General features: G+C 65.8%; 1 long non-coding RNA gene across 2 annotated transcripts; it reads left to right on the forward strand.

Moving 5' to 3' along the window:
- The first annotated feature begins 4,793 nt into the window (after positions 1-4,793).
- On the forward strand, positions 4,794-7,377 carry LOC120874173. Of its 2 annotated transcripts, none has more exons than XR_005723602.1 (5): positions 4,794-6,119; positions 6,205-6,328; positions 6,409-6,513; positions 6,595-6,723; positions 6,800-7,377. It is a non-coding gene; the product is annotated as an uncharacterized LOC120874173 (long non-coding RNA). The 2 variants fall into 2 exon arrangements; XR_005723603.1 differs by having other exon boundaries at positions 6,217-6,328.
- The last annotated feature ends 1,271 nt before the right edge of the window (positions 7,378-8,648 follow it).

Below are 8,648 nucleotides of genomic sequence, written 5' to 3' on the forward strand. Positions count from 1 at the left end.
GATAGTGGACAGAAGGGCCCACAGGAGCGCCCCAGGCCTGCCCAGGAGCCCACGCGATACAGCGAGCCTGACCGCAAGGGACGGTGGGTCTGGAGCGCCACCACCGGCACCCACGGGAGGGTGAGAGCAGGTGCACGGGGGCAGAAAGGGAGGCCCTGCCCCGTGGTGGACATGACCAGGAGCCCAGGGGAGGACTGTCCAGGGACAGGAGACGAGGTCCAGAGGAAAACCCTTCCTGCAGGGCCTTCAGTAGCCCAGGGGTTCTGGGGGCTGCCACGTCCAGCACAGAGTATTTCGGGGTCTTCTCCCTTGGTCTTGGGCTGATCTCCCAGCCCCATCCCCTCTGTGAGGGGTGCTGAGAGGTGGTGGGTGTGGAGACAGGCGCGGCCGCGAGGCGGCAGTGCAGACTCACACATCCCCACCAAGGTGGCCGCGGCGAGGTCTGCCCACCACGCGATCCGCCCGCGTGGGATCCCGGGTCCGCCCAGGCCGGATACCACAATGGTCCACAGGGTCATCAGGGAGATGGGCTGCCTGTCCGAGCTCCCCCGTGTCACCGCGAGTCACCCCGGGCGGCGCTGCTGAAGTTGGGAGAGGAGAGGAAGCACCTGAGGAGAGTGAGGGATCCCTTGCCTGGGGCGACACGGAGCCAGCTTCAGAGAGACTCTTTCCGTGGGGCCTTCGGCAGCCCGGGGTCCTGGGCGCCGCTTTGCCGAGGGCAGGAGGATTTCACAGCTCTTCTCTCTTTGTCTTGAGCTGACCCGGCCGGCACGTCACAGCCCTTAAACAGAAACCAGTGGCTGTGAGTGTGGGGACAGAAGTGGCCGCGAGGCGGCAGTGCAGACTCACACATCAGTGGCCGGGGTTCGCCCGCGCGGCATCCCGGGTCCAGACGCGCGGCCGTATACCGCGGTGGCCCCGAGGGTCACGTGGGAGGCAGGGCACTCGTCTGAGCCTCCTAAGGCGCCAGGTCGCGCCACACTGCAGCTTCAGCCACACACTCACAGCGCCCGCCTCCCCGCCGAAGTCCCAAGGTGGGACCTTTGTCTTGTCTCCCGGCTGGAGGATGGCAGCCTGTGCCTCTAAACCCTGGACTCTGTGCTTCCAGGCCAGCCTACTGCCTCCCCACCCCAGACAGTCCTCCCAAACTCCGGGTCTTTTATTGAGCAGCATCCGCCTTCAAGGGGAACATCAGACCCTAACAGCCGGCCATTAGCATCTCCATGCTGTTCGCTGTTTGAAATGCTGAAGGGCTGGGCGTGTTGCTGCCTCTGGGTCAGCCGCGGCGCCGCGGCTGGTCTGCTGGTCCCGGGCACCGCTGTCAGTGTGGGTTTCCTCAGGCACCCTAGTGTCCTGGGGTCATTAAGGGCGGGCAGCTGGGCTGGGCAAGCCCACTCAGTGGCTGTTTACTTCCACACACTGCGCGCTGGGACCCACACAAGACCCTGGAGGCGTGTTTCCCCACTGACAGGAGCTGCCTTGGAGCCCTTGCGCTGTTGAGTGTGGACCGCACTGCACCCCAGAGTCACGGCCCCAGGTCACCAAGGTGGGAGACAAGTGGGGGTAGGGGGATAAAGGGCCTTATATCCAGAGGTGACAGGAACCTGAGAGGGAGCCTGGGTAAGGCACAGCCCTAGCTCCAGAGGGACCCTTCCTGCACCAGGCCCCTGGTGGCACAGGGCAGTGGGCACCACCTGGCCAGGGCAGAGGATACCGGAGTCCTTGCTGCTGTATCAGGGGCCACCTCCCTGGCTGGTCGCAACCCAAATAGGGCTGAGAGGTGGTGGGTGTGGAGACAGACGTGGCCGCGAGGCGGCAGTGCAGACTCACACATCCCCACCAAGGTGGCCGCGGCGAGGTCTGCCCACCACGCGATCCGCCCGCGTGGGATCCCGGGTCCGCCCAGGCCGGATACCACAATGGTCCACAGGGTCATCAGGGAGATGGGCTGCCTGTCCGAGCTCCCCCATGTCACCGCGAGTCACCCCGGGCGGCGCTGCTGAAGTTGGGAGAGGAGAGGAAGCACCTGAGGAGAGTGAGGGATCCCTTGCCTGGGGCGACGCGGAGCCAGCTTCAGAGAGACTCTTTCCGTGGGGGGCCTTCGGCAGCCCGGGGTCCTGGGCGGCGCCTTACCAAGGACAGGAGGATTTCGGGGGTCTTCTCTCTTTGTCTTGGGCTGACCCAATAGACCCGTCACAGTCCTTGAATGGAGCCCAGGATTGCAGATGTGGGGATAGAAGTGGCCGCGAGGCGGCGGTGCGGGCTCACACATCAGCGGTAGGGGTTTGCCCACGCAGCGGCCCGGGTCCATGTGTGCGCTCTGCCAGAGACCTTGCTGGTCTGCACAAGCCACATATCACGGTGACCCATGAGCGTCATGGAGGGAACGGGCACTCATTTGAGCCAGCTAAGGTGCCAGGTCAGGCCACACTGTGGCTTCAGCCACGGGTTCCCGCGGCCCTACTGAAGTCCCATGGCATGGGACCTAAGTGACGTTTCCCTGGCATTGGCAGCCTGTGCCACTAAAACCTGGACTTTGTGCTTCTAGCCCAGTGTACTGCCCCCCACCCGGACAGACCTCCCAAACTCTGGATCTTTTATTGAGCTGCATCTGCCTTCAAGAAGAGCCTCCAACCCTAACAGTCGATCATTAGCATCTCCATGCAGTTCAGCTGTTTGAAATGCTAAAGGTCTGGGCGTGCCGCTGACTCTGGGTTCAGCTGCTGCTGGTCTGCTGGTTGCCGGAGCACCGCCACCAAAGCGGGTTGCAGCAGGCACCCTAGTGCCGTGGGGTCATTAACCAGTGGGGATCTGGGCTGAGCAAGTGTGCTCAGTGGCTGGTCATTTCTCCACGCCACGCTCTGGGACCCTCACAGTTCCATGGTGGTGGGTTTCCCGACCAATAGAAGCCCCCTGGGTGTGCCCTGGAGCCCGTGAACTGTGGGAAGTGGGCCCCATAGCACCGTAGAGACATGGTCTCCTGTCCAAGGTGGGGGGCAAGTGGGGATAGGGGGATAAAAGTTCTGGTGCTGGGGATGACAGGGATCTGATGGGGAGCCTGGGTGAGGCACAGCCCTAGCTCCAGAGGGACCCCTCCTGCTCCAGCACCCTGTGGCACAGGGCCCCGGGCACCGCCTGTCCAGGGCAGAGGGTCCCGGGGTGCTCCCCGCTGCATCAAGAGCCACCTCCCTGGCTGGTCGCCCCCCAGATAGGGCTGAGTGGTTGTGGATGTGGAGACAGAAGCGGCCGCGAGGCGGCAGTGCGGGCGTGAGCATCGCCGCCCGCGGCCGCTGTGCCTGAGGTCTGATTATGGCCAAATGTGGGAGTCTGCCCACGGTAAAGTCTAGGGTTTTCTCACATAAATCTGACGGTTCACCCATGGCCAAGGCTGGGATTTTTCCACAGAAATCTGGGGGTTCACCCACGGTCAAAGCTGAGATTTTCCCACTTAAATCTGAGAGTTCACCCATGGCCAAGGCTAGAGTTCTCCCATGTAAATCTGGGGGTTCACCCATGGTCAAAGCTGGAATTTTTCCATGTAAATCTGGGGGTTCACCCATGGTCAAGGCTGGAGTTTTCCCATGTAAATCTGGGGGCACACCCATAGCCATGGTTGGAGTTTTCCCACACAAATCTGGGGGTCCACCCTCAGTCAAAGCTGGAACTTTCCCATGTAACTCTGTGGGCTCACCCATGGTCAAGGCTAGAGTTTTCCTAAGTAAATCTGGGGGTACACACATGGTCAAGACTGGAGTTTTCCCACGTAAATCTGGGGGTTCACACATAGAAAGGCTGGCCGTCTGGCATGGCAGGGATCCAGGAGAGCAGGGTCACCCCAAGCCCCTAACTGAGGTGGACTCAGACCGGGAGAGCTTTGGGTCCCTTGCTGGGGCGTGCCCCCCCCCACCTCATGGCCCCAGCACTGTAAACTTGGTGGCCAAACCCTCCGGATTGCTGGTTCCCAAAGCGCCCCATAAGACCCAGGTGCTTGCCCCAGGGATGAGGTGGCCGCGGAGTTCAAGGCTCTGGTCTTTGTCTGGACTCTGGATGTGAACGGCGGGCTGCTATGCCCGGGGAGGCTGTCGGGCTCACCGCCCCGGTGCGCCTGCGAGCGCAGAGGACAGCGGCACGCCTGGCCCCAACGTGGAGCTGACCGTGGCAGGAGAAGATGGGGCTCCCCGGCCACGGGGGGGACCCTGCCCTGCCCAGGGCACTGTGCTCACAGCAGGCTCCATCGGCCAGATGGCCCTCGAGCAGGAGAGTCGGCTCCCGCCGGCCAGTGAGACCCAGGGAACTTCCCTCGGCCTCCCGGAGCCCCGAGCCCCGCACCCCGCACCTCCTCGCCCCAGGCTCCGGAACCACGGCGTGGTCTCAGCCACAGCGGTGGCAGGAGGCTACTCTGAAGTCCCACCGGGCATCTGGTGGCTCCAGCCCGGACCTCCGTCCGGGGCAGCGCGTGCCCCTGGGGGTTGGGCGGCAGCCGCCTGCGGGGACACAGTGTGGTGCGGGGGGGGGGGGGGGTCTCGGGAACAATGCCAGAGCCTCCCCACCGGATGCCAAAGGAGGGGTGCGGGGCCGGCCCTCTTTGGAGAATTCCAGGACGGGCGAGGTACGTGCGCTGGACCGTCCCGGGTTGGGGCGGGCCTCGCGGGGGCCCCAACACGGTCCCCGTGCTGATTGGCTGGCCGGGCAGGGGCGGGAATGCTGGGCGGGGCTGCCTCCAGTTAGAAAAAGCCCGGGCTAGGGCCCGAGGAGCAGGGTGTGGGAGGGGGGTGGTGGGAGGGATGGGGGGGCACGGGGGAAACTGGGGAAGCGGGGGAACGGAGGGGTAACCGGGGGAAGATGGGGAAGTGGGGTGCAGGGAAGCTTGCGTGGGGTGGGCCAAGGATCACCTTGGACATCTGGAGCCTGGCAGGAGCGGACCCACAGAGGGGCTGGCTTGGGGAGGGCCGTGGGGCGCCCGGGAGCCTTTTGGGGATCATTTTTTGCTCCCGGGCACCCCGCAGGCCGGGCAACATCTGCGTGGGAGGGTGAAAGACCCAAGCTAGCAGCGCGGAGGAGAAGAGGGGGGAGCCAGGCATTCATCCCGGTCAATTTTGGTTTCAGGTCGTGGCGGCTGGTGGACAGGGGGGCTTCTGGAGAGAGGCTCGCTCCGGGGCAGGGGCAACAGAGGCGTAGCTGGCAGCCACGGGCAGGTGAAGACAGCGCTCTGCCGGCCAGGTGAGTCCCCTTCTCCTCGCTGGGCCTCGCTCTCCTGGCCTCCTGCAGAAGGAGGTTCTGGGGAGCGTGGGCCAGCGAGGTGGAGAGGCTGGCCTCCCGGCAGAGCAGCAAGACGCAGGCTGGTCAGGCAGCACAGGTGATACCGTCTCAGGGGGAGCTGAGACAGGGCGGGCTGGGGGGCCGTGGGCCGCCCCGGGTGGCAAGGGCATTTCCAGAGAGTCAGGCGGGAGCTGAGCAGGCAGGGCTGCCAGCACGTGTAGGGGGCACTCAGGCCCCCGGAGCGAGCAGGACAGGGCGGGGACTCAGGACAGAGGGGTTCCCAGCCGCCACTTCACCCACTGCAATTCACTTAGTAGCAGGTCACAGGAGCGGCTCCGGCCAGGCGTCCTCAGGCCTGAGCCGGAGCCTCGAGGGCCGGAGAATGAGAGAGAAGGCAGCGCAGTGCGCGGGCAACCGCGGCGGGATGTCATCTGGGGGGCGGTGGCCGCGGGACAGGCCCGGAGAGATACCCGCAGCAGGGAGGCTGCACGGGCCCAGCCCGTGGACGCCAGCCCCACGCGGCACTGCGGCCCAGGGGCCACGCGGGAGGGCCCCAGTGCACTTGGGGACACTGGGGACACTTGACCCGAACCGCTGGCCCCTGGGATGGGCATGAGAGACAGGACAGCACCCAGGGGAGCCAAGGGCACGGGCGAGACCAGGCTAGGCGGGGCGGGTGGGGTGGCATGAGTGTGCACTCTCGGGGGGAGGGAGGTCAGGGCGCAGGCAGGGGCGAGGGGCCGGAGCCGGGCACCGAGCCAGTGGGAGGGGCACTGGACTTCGAGCCCGTGGCCAAGGCGGGCCTCTGCGGGCGATGACGGAGCGGGATCGGTGCCTCTGAGCTCGGACCGGAGACGAAGGTGAGTGTCTAACCCGCTGCCCTCCTGATGCCCTTGGCCACCTCTGCCCACCCAGTCAGCAACCCCCACCTCTCTCTGCCCACAGCCACGTCTCCAGTGGGGTGATGGTGCCTGCCAGCCACGGAGGCCTGGCGGCCAGGACGCGCGCAGAGGGATATGATATGGTCCGGTGTGATGGAGAGAGCAGGCGGGACCGTCCGGCCTCCCAGGTGAGTGTAGACACGGGTCGTGCCCCCCACCCCGGACCTGCTAACCCGCACTCAGCTTCACGGGCGCCTCTCTCCCACAGAGCACTGGCCCCGCGGGGAGCCGGGATATCGCCGTTCCTTTAGCCTCCTGACGGAGCAGACACTACTGCTGCTCTTCAGACACCCAGAACCCTCAAGATGACAAGGTGAGAGGGCCCCGCCACACGCAGGGCGGCGGGTGCGGCCCGGGCCCCAGAGGCGGGGACTCACGCTCTCCCCTCCCGCAGAAATGGTGCTACCCAGCTCATGCCTGGGACTTGGAACTTGGACTTCTTCAAGTCTTTCTAGCTCTGACTCGAGAATATGCTGCATTTTGGAACCACTACACACCCTAACTCAGGAATCAGCTCTGGAAGGTGCTGGCCCCTCAAGCGCCCCCGCCCCGCCCCCAGCCCAGCCTGCCCCGCCCTCACACCTTCTCTCTGTCCGCAGGTTGACTAAAGGAACGGAAGACCCATACCACCGGAAGAGCGGCGCCCGCGGCGACACCCACCCCGGCCCGGCGACTCCATCTCTGCGGCCACCCCCTGCCCCAGCCCCGAGACCACCAACAGCCTCCCTCCCTCCTTTCCCTCCTTTTCTGTCTCTATCTTCTGATCTTCTCTCTGCTGTCCTTTGCTCAGGAGACTCAGAGCGTCCAGAGCCCCGTTCCCCCCGTCCCCCTTGAATTAATTTGCACTAAAAGTCGTTTGCACTGGTTGGGGTTCTGGAGCCAGCCCTGGTTTCTGAGCGTGTGTAAGCGCGTGTGTGTGCCAACTGCTGAATGTGTAGGCCTCCTCGGCCCGCGACCCCCGCCCAGCACCCTTCCCACCCTCGCGGGTGACTGGGAGGGGGCCCGAGTGGGGGGGCCCGAGTGTGAGGGGCCCCGCCCTCCCACACCTAGTCTGGAGGCTCCAAACATCGGGAGCACGGCACCAGGCATTCCACTGTGTGCCCATCTTGCCCTGTGTCCCTCCCTGCCAGGGCCTCCTCAGATGCCCTGGACTCATCAATAAACTCAGTTACAGGAATTTGTCTCAGGACTCTTGCATTTGAGATGAACGGGTTGGGGGGGGCGTGGGGGGGGGAAATGGGGCGGGGGGAACATGGGAAGACACACGGGCCCCGAGGAGCTGCACACAAGAGTGGGAGCAACCCATGGGTGGGGACACACGGGGGGGGGGTGGCCCAGAGCCGGAACACAGAGTGGGGGGCTGCGGACACAGGGGGGGCGGGGGGGGCCCCTGTGGGTGGGGCAGCCGGGGGGGGCGGGACATAAGGAACTGGGGCAAGCACCACGTGGGGGCTGGGGTGAGGGGCAGGGGGGCCCAGGGTTCCTGCAGGGGGAACAAAGGGGGCCGTCAGCCCTGAGAGCGCCCCTCCCACTCACAAGACCCAAGCGCCTCTGAGCCGCCGGCCAGACCCCCAAGGCCTGGCCTAGCAGGCTGCTTTCTAGAATCGTCCCAGGAGAGTGGGCTTGACGCGCGATCAGGCGAGCCGCAGTGCTGGCAGGAGGTGGGCCATGCCTCCAGGAAGCCCATGGCCCCCACTCTCGTCCCCAGCCCTGCAGGCCCTGAGCACTGGGCTGGGGCACAGTGGCCCCCTCCCCATTCTCTGCTGTGGTGGAGTGGGGAAGTGGTGCTCAGGAGGGCCACAGGCAGGACATCCGTGGAATCTGCTCGGCTGCAGTGGGGGGCAGAGCGGGGCTGAGGGGGTGAGCGCTCATCAAGCGGGCGACAATGGGGCGCCACAGGAAGGGGTGAGGGTGACAGGGAAGAGGGGTGCACAGAAAGGGCCCGCCCAGGCCGCGTCCTGCTGGCGTCCGGCCTCAGGGGTGCACCTGGGGTGCACGGGCAGCCCCTCTCTGCGTGCGGGGCTGCGTCCTGCTGGCTTCCGGCCTTGGGGATCGCCTGGGGTGCACGGGCAGCCCTCCCCTGCGTTCGGGGCCTCTGTCTGGGTACAAGGCAGCAGCAGGCCAGGGCCGCCCCTCTGCCTCTGACCCCCTACCCCCACCCCAGGCCTCTCAGCTCCTGGGCGCCAGGCGCGACGCTGGGAACCCTTGGAAGGAGGGCTGGGTCCTTGGCCCCTTCCCGTGCTCAGGGCAGTCAGGAAATGCCTTGCGGGCCGACTGACCGAGAGGAGATAGCAGAGGCCTGGGAGACCCCCAGCGCGTGCCTTTCCCAGCGTCCGGGCGGCCGGCCCTTGGCTGCCCTGGCTGCAGCCCCAAGAGTCGCCCCCACCCCCTGCACTCCCCCCGGGTTCCGTATCTGGCCTCTCTGGGCCCAGCTCCCCCCGAAAGGAG

The sequence above is a fragment of the Oryx dammah genome, unplaced genomic scaffold (assembly GCF_014754425.2).
Source record: "Oryx dammah isolate SB20612 unplaced genomic scaffold, SCBI_Odam_1.1 HiC_scaffold_15, whole genome shotgun sequence".
In the NCBI taxonomy this organism is placed as follows: domain Eukaryota; kingdom Metazoa; phylum Chordata; class Mammalia; order Artiodactyla; family Bovidae; genus Oryx; species Oryx dammah.